This window comes from Leptonychotes weddellii, chromosome 7, assembly GCF_054177405.1.
Source record: "Leptonychotes weddellii isolate Sample4059 chromosome 7, ASM5417740v2, whole genome shotgun sequence".
Lineage (NCBI taxonomy): Eukaryota > Metazoa > Chordata > Mammalia > Carnivora > Phocidae > Leptonychotes > Leptonychotes weddellii.
In genome coordinates this window covers 132092862-132104723 of record NC_138375.1, presented here as the reverse complement: position 1 = coordinate 132104723, position 11862 = coordinate 132092862, and the positions used below count along the sequence as shown (strand labels likewise).

The 11862-nt window shown below is 44.1% G+C and overlaps 1 protein-coding gene across 1 annotated transcript in view; it reads left to right on the top strand.

Moving 5' to 3' along the window:
* The first annotated feature begins 979 nt into the window (after positions 1-979).
* CNOT6 (CCR4-NOT transcription complex subunit 6) overlaps positions 980-11862 on the top strand; it is a 59766-nt gene continuing 48883 nt past the window's right edge. The window contains exon 1 of the mRNA XM_081825626.1: positions 980-1366. The gene's annotated coding sequence lies outside the window, so the exon portion shown is untranslated. The remainder of the gene's footprint in view (positions 1367-11862) is intronic.

Below are 11862 nucleotides of genomic sequence, written 5' to 3'. Positions count from 1 at the left end.
CTTTTCCTTGCTCTTCCAGCTCTCCGCTGCCCCAGCAGCAAGTAGCCACCCATCTCCCACATCCTTGTAGCCCAAGTCGGCCTTCAGGGAGGGGGTGTCTCACTTTGTTGCTGTTGTTCATTTCTGGAACCAATTTCACACCCCCTTCTTCAGGGTGGATTTTTCAGGAAGGACCCCCGTGGCCCTTCCTGGTTTGCCCTGTAGGTGGGCAGGTGGCTATCCCTTTCCTTGGCATGCGTCTCTCTCTTCCCGACACCATGAGCTTACTCAGGGCAGGGCGGGGCCTGATTCATCTCCATTCTGGCTCCAGCACAGGGCCTCAACCACCAGTCAGCTAACATGCACCATCACCATCGATCTCCGCTCACCTCCAATCACCACCTGAACAGAACAGCTTGATTCCTGAAGGCAGTCGCGGACAATTACCCCGGCTAGGATCCCACCAGCATTACTGTCCCTTAACTTACTAGACTGAATGACCATTAATGGACCGAAACGGGCCTCTAATTAACATTTTTTTCCTGCATATTCGAGGCAGGAAGCATCATGCGACTGTTCACGACTGAGAGTCTCATCTTCAGGCAGATGAAGACACTGGCTCAAGTCAAGTCTGAGAGCCGGTCCGCGTTTCCACGTGATTGACAGGGGAACGAAGGCGAAGGAGATCGAGGAAAAGGAGCGAAGACAGGAGACTAAAGTGAACAGCCTGAGACCAAAAAAAAGGGGGGGGTCGGAATAGATGGGAAAAGGGAGGAGGGAGAAGCTAAGGGACGGAGCAGGCAAAGAGCGGCGGAGGAGAGCGGGAAGGCTGGCCCAGCAGCGCGCCGGGCCGGCCCACCGCCGCCCAGCGCGGGGGGTGTGCGAGGGGGCGGGGCTTGGGGAGCGGCCCACCCCGCCGGACACCGAATGGTCGCGCCCGGCGGCGGCGGCCAATGGGCGGCGGGGATGTTGGAGCGGCGGCGGCGGTCGGGGTGCTCGCTGGCTGGGGGACGGCGGCCGCCGCCATGATGCTTGTTTGCTTTCAATGAAAACGAGGGGGGCGCGAAGGAGGAGGCGGCGGCGTCGGTGGCGGCGGCGTCGGCGGCGCGGAGGCGAAGGCGGCAGTGGGCGCAGCGAGGAGGGCGAGGCCGGGGGCCGAGAGGGCGGGAGGGCGTAGCGGCGGCCCGTCGGGGCGGCTGAGGCGGGCGGCTGACGCGGTGGCGCTCGGAGGGGGAACAAAGAGCGGCGGCTGAGGCGGCGGAGGAGCGGCGGCGGCGGCGCTGCAGCAGCGGGCGGGACTGGTATGGTGGTTCCACAGGTCAGACCCCGCTGCACTCACAGGGAGGAGGCGGCGGCAGCGGCGGAGGAAGGCGGCGCACCCCGAGAGGTGAGCGAGACGGGCCCGAGGCCCGGCCGGGTGCTGCTCCCGCACTGGCCACGCACGGGCCCCCCGCTCCGTCGTGCCCTCCGGGACCGAGGCACGCGCTGGGCCGTGGCGCGGGCAACTTTTGTGGGTGGCGGAGCTGGCGGCTGTTGGGGGCCCTCTGGACGCGCCGCTGTGGCAATCCGGCCGGGCCCCAGGCCGCGCCCCCCGCGCCCAGCCCGGGGGCGGGGGGCGTTGATTGACGGCGGGGGCGGGGGCGCGCAGGGGGCGGGGGCGGGGCGCCCTGGCCCCGGGACCCCGGCTGCGGCCACCCGGAGGCGGCGAGTAGGTGTCCGGGACTCTTGGCCGGGATGGGTGGCAACTTTGGCGGAGTGGCTGTGTGGGATTGTGCGTCGTGGAGTGTGGAACTTCGCAGTTACCGCAACGCGGGAAACCAACTGTTGACCCCCCCACCCCAAAAGTATTTAAAATTCAGTTTAACGCAGATTTCGGGGGAGGGGATGGGAGTGACAATGACCTGGTTAAAGAGGCACTTGGCACCAGATGAAGAGATTTCTAGTATTGCTCAGAACTCGGAGGTAGCCCTAATTACTTGAAGCAGTTTTTTCCCGTAACCCCAACCACATCTCTCCTTTCTTACTTCTAAACGCCAGTCGTTATTTTCTTTGGAAACTTTTTTTTCCTTGGACTCTTTTTCCTCCCTCCCCCTCCCCAGAGAGCCTGCTAACGAACACCTGTAACCTTTTCTTTAACTGTTACTGCAGATGACAACATTGTGAGTAGTCCTTGCTTGAGCTTGGATTTACTGTGTTAAGCTGACGTGGTTTCAATAATGTGCTTGAATTTGAGTTCCTATACTTAGCTTTTTCTAGGTGGATCGTCCCATTAGTGCTAGTGCGGGATTTCTTGCATTCTTGTGTCTGGACATTTAATTTTGGAGAGGAAGAGAGGGAATGTGAACAAGTGAAAAATAAAACGGCCGTAATAGCACTTGGTGTTTTTCACAGCCCGCTAGTGTTTACCATTCCAAAACAGTTTTGTAGGCTTTTGGGGCTGATATGGTCATGGGTCAAAAGGTTTTGAAGACTTTCTTTGTAATTGCTGTCAGAGCAGTTATCACAGTCTTCAGAATGTGATGACTTTTAGAATGAAAATTGCTTAGTAATCTTAGACCAGTGATCTCGTCCAGTCATCGTGCTTTAAGCAAAATATTTGAAAAACTACCAATGTGGAAACAGACCCAGAAAGGTTAAAATGACTTGCCCAAGGTACTTGCAGAAAGCACATGAGACTATGAGATACTTGCTGGAGATTAGTTCTTTTGGGAGGGCAGGGGTGTTTTAATGGGTAGAAGTTATTTGTGGCCGTTGTGTCTCTTCAGTTTGCAGGTGAACAAGATACTAAATGAAGTAGTCAAAAATAAGGATGGGATAGAAGACATTTTCTTGTGAGACTGAGAAGATTCATTCTGAAAGTTGATTCTTGCATAGTTTCAAAAATGTCTTGATCAGTGGTAATGTTGAAGAAGTCCTTTTGAATGCCTGTTTGGTTTGTAGGTGTTTTCAGGTTTCTTAAATCTTGGTGGCACAATAAAACTACAATTATTGGGAAATTTCAGACTATTTTCTCTTGACTAAAAATGAAGTTGGTTATAGAACTTGGTCCTGACTGCAAATAAAAAAAAAGGCATTGAAGGCATTTGCCTACTGTGCTTGTAGTTTATAAATATGCATTTTGGTCATTGCTTAGGCATCCCACTATACGCATATTAACCTTCTTATATTCTTTGAAGTATAAGCTTTTTTCATATTGTAGTGCAGTGGAAAGGGATAATGTATGTAAGGCATAGTGGAATAGATGGTCAGTGCTGCTCCCAGCTGTAGCCCTTGGGCCATGAGGGGTGAGGGACCAATATCTTCACACTTGTAACTTTCCCAGATGCAGGGTACACTGGTTGGGAAGCTCTGCTTTTAAAATGTTTATCACTTTGGAAAAGTCCAGATAGGTTCAGCTAAGGACATGTATTTTAATGCAGAAAGGACTTGGATTTGTGGTTATGCAGTACTTATTTACACTTTTTTTGTTGTGAATGGGACTTTATGTTATTGTCTAGAAAAAAGTTCAGTTTCAGTTTTGAAATCCTTAGCTTCCACTTTTGACATACTTTTTTGTTTAACCTTGCTTGCTACTCACATTACGAAGGTAGCCATTTTACAACAAAGTGTGGTTAAGAAAACACTGTGAAATTAGGAAATACCGAATAAATTAAACTATAGGGGCGCCTGGGTGGCTCAGTCGTTAAGCGTCTGCCTTCGGCTCAGGTCATGATCCCAGGGTCCTGGGATCGAGTCCCACATCGGGCTCCCTGCTCGGCAGGAAGCCTGCTTCTCCCTCTCCCACTCCCCCTGCTTGTGTTCCTGCTCTCGCTGTCTCTCTCTCTGTCAAATAAATAAATAAAATCTTTAAAAACAACAACAACAAAAAAAAAGACTGTAAACTTACTGTACACAGAACCTGGTGCATTAGAGTACAATGGAATGCACCATGTTTTCATATTTGAATAATTAAAGAGGAGAAAGTTATTTGCGTCCCGAATGGGGACTCATGTATACACTGCCTTAACCTTACCCTCTTCTGGCCTTTACCTCTCCCTCATCCATTTATATTTTCTTCATAACTTCATTTATGTGTCAAGGAATAGTATATGCTGGACACAGCGTTGGACCCTGAGAATTCAAAAATGAATTCTACTCCATTTTTGGCCGTGTAGTCGATAGGTGTTGTAGGCGTACAAGTGCTATGAGACAACAGAAGGAAGGATGAATAAATTTGTGGAAGGTGTGGGACCAGTTTACAGAAAATAACACGGAATAGGTGTTTGTCAAACTGGGGTGAGGGGGTCGTTTCAAACAGAAGGGAGTGGTGGGTGCATGAGGTGCCAGAAGTTGGGGTATGGCCAGTGGTAAGGTGATACTGGGACAGGGAGAGTGACTGGAGATGAGCCTGCAAAGCTGTGTCCTAGATTTTGAAGGACCACGCTTGCTCATCTAAAACTGAAGTTTGTATCTTTATTCCAAAAGGAGGGAGCCAAAATATTTTTATTAGGGGAGCAAGGTGATTTATAGACTACTTTGGCATCAGTTTGGAAGATTGAGTGGAGGCCCTACATATAAAAAAGTCACTTCTGAGATAGTATGGAGTTAGTGACTCTCAATCTTTTTAACTTGGATACGGTGTCTGTTGTGTTCTGTAGTTCCTTTTATAATGGACTTGAGGGTTTTGCCAGTTGCTCTATAAAACAGGGTGATTTAAAATCACAATATCAGGGTGTTTTAGAAGAAGTTAAAAGCAGTCAAAAAACAGTAAAACCCATAACATGGTACACTTGAAAATTCAGGCACTGAGAACTTGTTTTTTGAGTTAGGCTTAGTCGGACTGTAGACTTTAAGCTGGAGAAAACCACCCTCTGCTTACCAGAAGTGAGGGGCACCAAGTTTAAAGGTTGTGACTATCCTAACAGTCCGTTGGGACCTGGGCTGTATGTATATGAAACTTGTGGGAGGGCAGTTTTCTCTCCAGTAACTTACTGCAGTTGGAATATTGAAATTTTCTTAAAATCTAAGAGCTCGGGGCGCCTGGGTGGCTCAGTCGTTAAGCGTCTGCCTTCGGCTCAGGTCATGATCTCAGGGTCCTGGGATCGAGCCCCACATCGGGCTCCCTGCTCCACGGGAAGCCTGCTTCTCCCTCTCCCACTCCCCTTGCTTGTGTTCCCTCTCTTGCTGTGTCTCTCTCTGTCTAATAAATAAATAAAATCTTTAAAAAAAAAATCTAAGAGCTCATCATACAGCTGATAGTTTATGTAGTCCATTCTGCTGTGAAGCAGTATATAGGTTCCTGAAAGTTACCATGGTATGCTAAATTGTGCAGTAAAAACTACAGGCTTGCAGGGGAAAATGAGATCGAAACACAACTGAGTGACTTACTGTTAAAAACGAATTTGATGAAAATGGTAACACAGTTTTACACATCTGAAATGGCTAAGGAATATATAAATACTATAATAAATGAGGCACTTCATATTGAGAAAGACCTGGTTTGCTTGTGTAAATGGGTATGGAAAGGTTTGCTGCTTGTGAGTTCCTGTGAAATGGTAGAAGGCGGGTTACCTGAAATCAAATGGAATATTATAGTAACACCAGATGTGGGTGGGTGGGTGTGGCTCATATCACAGGGAGAACTGAAGGGGTGGGTAGTGTTTGAGGTGTGTGTGTTTTGTGTATTTCTGCACAGCTTAGTTCAGCTGGGTGCAGTTTTCTACCTTCATCTAGTGTGGTAGATGCAAATGAGAAATGGTATGCAAATGAGAATTTTGCATTGTGCTCACATTCCCTGATAGATCAGTCACATTGGAACAAATTCACATTTCAGAACAAGCAATAGAGCAGAACTAATTATACTTGAATACAGCATTTTAAAATAGTGCTAAAACTCAGTTCCAAAAATACTCAGACACCCATATGTCAGGCACCATGTATAGACTTGCTATCCTTGTGGGGCTTATGGTCTTTTGTCCCAAGTGGATTTATAGTGGGGTATAAAGACGAATGAACCAATAAAGCACTCATCAGGTTATACAGTAATGAGGAATATACAAAGCATTTGGGGCTTGCTAAGGAAAGAACAGCCAATTCTGCTTGGGAAACTTGAGAGAGTCATTTCAGAGGTCTTTGAGCTGAGTTTTGAAGGGTGAATAGGCACTTGTCAGGCCGAGTAGGACTTTTCATGGAGGAGAAGCATGTGCAAAGTCAGGTCACATACAACTTAGGCTGTGAAACATAGGAGGCCAGGATGTGAGGGACAGGAGGAGTGGCCAGAAACAGTTTGTGAATAGTCTTAGGCTTTTTCTTGAAGGGTTGGGACTTTAATGGGGATCCATTGAGAGGTTAAGTGCATAGGGGTGGGGAAATTGTGACACACTTTTTCAGGAGACACATAGTAAAAATGTGGAGGTTGGATGAAAGGGGTCCAGAAACTGGGGCCAGAGAGTTCATTTAAGTCCTTGTGAGAGGTCAAGGACATAATAGGAGCTGGAAAAGAATAGGATAAATTTTGAAAGATACCGGAATTAGGGACAGATAAACGATGAGTTATTGGAATTAGGGACAGGTAAGTGATGAGTTATAAAAAAATAAAAATTCAGAAGTTTTTTATCTTGGGTAACTTGGTATAATTTAACTTGGAAAGTAGAGGAAGAAGAGCAGATTTGGGCAAGGAAAGTGGAATAGCTTGCTTTTGATTCTAAGTTTCACATGGCCTGTCAGATATTTAGGTGGATATGTCTAATAGATATCTGGACCAGAGAGTGGTTGGGGATTTTATAGATTTGGTAAGTATATAGTTAGTATTGGAAGTTAGAAGATCACTTGGGAAGAGTGTATGAACAAATGCTTTTCACCTTTTTGGGGGAGGTAGGGTTCCCATTTGAGAATCAGTTGAGAATTACGGCCCCTGCTGAGGAGAATGAAAGTATGCATATGCTTAAGTGTGAAACTTACTCATGGAGCTCAGTTTAATATAGAACGGGAAGAGGAGAGGACCAAGGGAATCCTTAGGAGCAGCCCACATTACATTTTGGACAGGACTGCAATAAAATGGTTAACGAGGTAGGAGAATAGGAGTGAGCAAAATTATAGATGCCAAGAGAGGTAGGAGTGCTGAGCAAGAGGGAGTTTTCAGTGGCGACAAGTGATGGCCAGGTTTAGGGTAGGATGAGCTCGGAGAATGGTTTAATAGGATTTGGTAGTTATGTGAATATAAGCAGAGCAAATTTTTCTGGGACTGGGGAGGTAGAAGTCGGACTGTAGGTTAGGGTTAAGCAAATGGGAGGTTAAGAAAAAGGTTACAGACTGCTGTTTGAAAAGTTTAAAGTGGAAAAAAGGGTAATAGTTTAAAGAAGAGACAGGTTGAGAGAAAGTAGACACCTATAGTGGTTGCCAGCCTTCTGTTTTCTTCAAGTCCAAAACAGGAAATAAATTTCTAATATATATATTTATATTTCAGACTTTCTCCTGATATATTGGCTTAAATTTGGTCACATAAAGTCATTTTCTTTGGAATTTTATGGGATTTCAAAAACAGGAAAATTTTCCTCATGGGAGGTGGATCTGATGTAAAATCATAATGTTAGAACTTTCAGTCTTAAGTTACTGGAAGACTAAAATTTACTTTTCATACATCTTGCTGGGTTTGTATTTGTCCTGTGCTCAACAGTCCAAAGTTGCGTTAAATGTTTGATGCACTTTTATTTTTATTATTATTATTTTTTAGAGAGAGAGAGGGTGTGCAAGTGGGAGAGCAGGGAGAGGCAGAGGGAGAGGAAGAGAGAATCCCAGGCAGACTCCCTGCTGAGCACGGGACCGGGGCCCTGCAGGGCTTGATCCCATAATCCCGAGATCATGACCTGAGCCGAAATCAGGAGTTGGTCCCTTACCCAACTGAGCCACCCAGGTGCCCCAAAGTGTAGAATAGTAGCAAAGAAGGAATCATCAGGCATAGTAATTGTCTTTCAGATAAGCGTGTGGCGATCTAACAAAACAGAAAATAGGCTGTGATCTTTGTATCCAAAAAGAGTATTAGAGGTGATTCTTTGGGTACATCTAGCTGTTGTATATAGATTTTTTAACTAGGCCGATTTTGAGTGGGGGAGCAACTGGGTCTCTCCGTATTATCAAATCTGTATCAGAGGTCCATGGTGGGATAGACGAAAAAGGATATTAGAGGAGTCCCTGCTAATTGAAGACCAAACAGAAAGGAAGATTTAGTCACATTAAGTCACATTAAGTCAAAAATATTATTTGCACTCAGCTTTTTGGGGGGCAGTTTTTTCTTTCATAAGATTGTATGTAGTTGTATGCAAACACCACAGCATCATAAAGCAGGATCTGATGAAGTCAACTGCCATGTTTTGTGGAACAATAGCTCTTCATATATTTTCATCTAAAATTGTTGAAAGTGAAAACTGTACTTTATTTGGGACATTAAAGAATTATCACTTGGTTTCTAATTTTAGGGAAACTAGAGAAACTCAGACTTAGGGATTTGTAGTCACAGGAAAAAAAACAGCTTTGTTGACTGCTAATATGATAGGCATTGTGCTTTAATGTGTTAATTCTTATAACAAAATTGTGAGGTAGATCTCGTTTTATAAATGAGGAAGCTTTAGCCTTAAAGATGAACGTAAACAAGGGGCGCCTGGGTGGCTCAGTCGTTAAGCGTCTGCCTTCGGCTCAGGTCATGATCCCGGAGCCCTGGGATCAAGCCCCACATTGGGCTCCCTGCTCAGCGGGAAGCCTGCTTCTCCCTCTCCCACTCCCCCTGCTTGTGTTCCCTCTCTCGCTGTCTCTCTGTCAAATAAATAAATAAAATCTTTAAAAAAAAAAAAAAAAGATGAACGTAAACACATCTTTCTTGACGTAGGTCTGTTTGACTCTAGTTTGTATTCTTAATTTCACTGTACTCCCCCCCACTTCCATCCTAACATACATTCGTGATGACGTGGCTTGGAATGGACCTTTGATACAGATTTGATAATACGGAGAGACCCAGTTGCTGCCCCAAACTTATAACCATTTACATTGGTGGCTAATCATGTTGATAGAGCTACCTGGCAGATTCTTAATATTTGTGATTCTGTTTTAGGTTATGGATCAAGAACCGTGAAAGTCCACATAAGAATACTATTCATGCTGGTCGAAAATCCAGTTTTAAAGCATTTCACTGTTTTAGGAAAAGGCGGTCACATATGCGGTCAAAAAGCAGTGTATAGCAGAACTCCCATTTGCACAGAGTTCCTTTAGATTTCTTTCCAAATCTTCTGAAACATCACTCAGTAGCCTTAGAGCAATATTCTAGTGTTATTAAAGGCTTCTTGATGATTTGTAAGGTCAGCGTTTCATGAATAATTTTCTTCTAGGGGAAAAAAAGGACTAATGGGTTGAAACTGATTGCTAGTACATTAAAACCTCCCAAATGACTGTATATATGAATTAGCAGCTGGAATAAATGTTGAATGCCTCAAGAGACCAAATCTTCACTAAATAGTGGTAGTTAGACTATTATGAGTCATTGTAAGAGAGGGACAAGCAAATAGATTATGGATAATCTGACAAAAGATAAGAAAGAAATGAAAAGACTTCTGTTGGCATCCATCATTTGGTGCTGAAGCTATAAACCAGATGGTTGTTGCTTATCTCATGTTAAGGAGCACATTTAAGATTGTTGGCCTCGCTTGCCTTACCTTTTTAATCTTGGTGAGGTTTTACCCCACAAATCATGGTTTTGACTTACTACCCTGCTTATTAGTGGGCACTCAGCTTTTGCTGATTAGATGGCAGATTGTATTTGTCTTAGTATGTTTTCTGTACTTTATGTTTGACTTCAAATATAGAAAATAAAAATCTAACCTGACAAATACTTGTATTTGAGTTGAAATTTGTGGATGACCTCTACTTGGGATATCTTTATAGTTGTATTTTGAGTTAATTTTTTGGGTTGAATGTAATTGCTAGTATTTGAACCATTTTTGGCCTTTAAAATTAGTGGTTTCCTATGGTTGTTGCATAGGAAACTTCTCTCTGTGCTTCTCTGACTATATTTTATATTCACTCGTGTTATTGGGCACGTGCACATGGTTAGAATTGCGTTTTAACAGCAGTGTAGTTACAGGCTGTCTGTCACAGGCTGGGCACTGTGGATGCAGATGGGCATGCCAATCTTTTCCTTTTAGAGCTTGGTATTGACTACTATATCCTGCTGTTCAGCTGTATGTTTTGGAGGAATATTTTACCATAATTTCAAGATCTCTGTTTTCAAAGAGGTCTTATTGATTGGAAATTTTAGTTAAACCAGTTTGTACTGCAACTTATTTTTGTACTACTTGAGAAGGTATTTAAGGAAATTGTGTACAAGATTTTGGGGGCAGGAGGAGTTGGCTATAGAAACCTTAAGTTCTTACAGATATTACTAAGATGTTTGTCTTTTTCATTCTTACTCTCTTTATGAGTGTACAGTGGAGTTTTCCAGAAGCTAAACAAATGTATGATATCTGATCAGATTGACTTCAGAGCAGATATGTGAATCCAGCTGTCTTTTAGTATGTCATACATTAATGAGATTTGCAAGAATGTTAGACAGTGTCCTCGCAATATTTTACTTTGTTTTTGAAAATAGTTACTTTGCATGAAAATGTTTATTAACATGTGGTAGGTTTGGGATGCCTGGGTGGCTTAGTTGGTTAAGCGTCTGCCTTTGGCTCAGGTCATGACCCTAGGGTCCTGGGATCGAGTTCCACATGGGGCTCTTTGCTCAGCAGGGAGCCTGCTTTTCCCTCTGCCTGCCACTCCCCCTGAGCGCACTTGTGCTCTCTCTCTCTCTCTCTCTGTCTCTGTGACAAATAAATAAATGAAATCTTAAATAAAAAACGTGGTAGGTTTTACATTTAACGAGTTAATACATATTTTAAATTTTCTTCTAATTTCTAGAATGGCAAATGTTGACAGGTATAATCCACATAAATGAAAGCTCTGAGGTTGCTTGTGAATTTTTAAGAGTGTGTAAGGATCTTGAGGTGATAGGATTTGAGATGTACTGTCTTAGAGTATTAGGCAGAGTTTGGGAGTAGAGAAGGCAGGTGTGGAGTAGCTCAGAAAGATGAGACGTCTGAGAAGAAAACTGGAGGGTTCATGGTCTCAGCAATACAATATTTGGAGAAGGAACATGAGATCTTGGCTTTATTAGTGACAGAATTATAGACTTGTGCGAGGAGCTTTGTGGCTGGATTGTCTGAGGTTCAAACCCCAGCTCTACTACTTACCAAGTGTGTGTGACCTTGGGCAAATTATTTAAACCCTGTGTCTTCATCTAAAATAAAATGAGGATAGCATCTACCTCATGGATTGCTTTGAGAATTAAATTGAGGATAATACAGGTCAATGACTGCATAGTGGTTGAGAGCACAGACTTGTGGATCAAACTTGGGTTAAAATCTTAGTTGTGCCACTGGTATCTCTGTGACCTCATGCAAGTTACTCATTCTCTGGACCTTCCCTGTGTTTGTAAGGAGAGTAATAGTATTTACTTACAGGAGTCCTGAGGGTTAAATGAAATAATGTATGTGAAAGGGCTGGGTAGGCCTGTCACGCGGTGCATGCTCAAATAATGTTGGTTGTTACTGCCTAGTGCCTTGTGGCAGACAGGCATGCAGAAGTTTTGCCATCACCCCCATCTGCTCAAGGTTTGCCCTTATTTTGCTAGAGCATTTCACTGAGGTTACGCTTATACAGTTTAACCTTTAAGTCTGTCCCCTTGATTCTTATCCTAGGCTATCCTAGAACCAGTATTCTCAGTTTTTGGTCCTTTCTGTCAGGTTTTTCTAGATTTTGCCTTCAAGATTAGAAGCCTAGATATTAGTTTTTCTTGTTGCTGGTAAAATGGGCACTGCT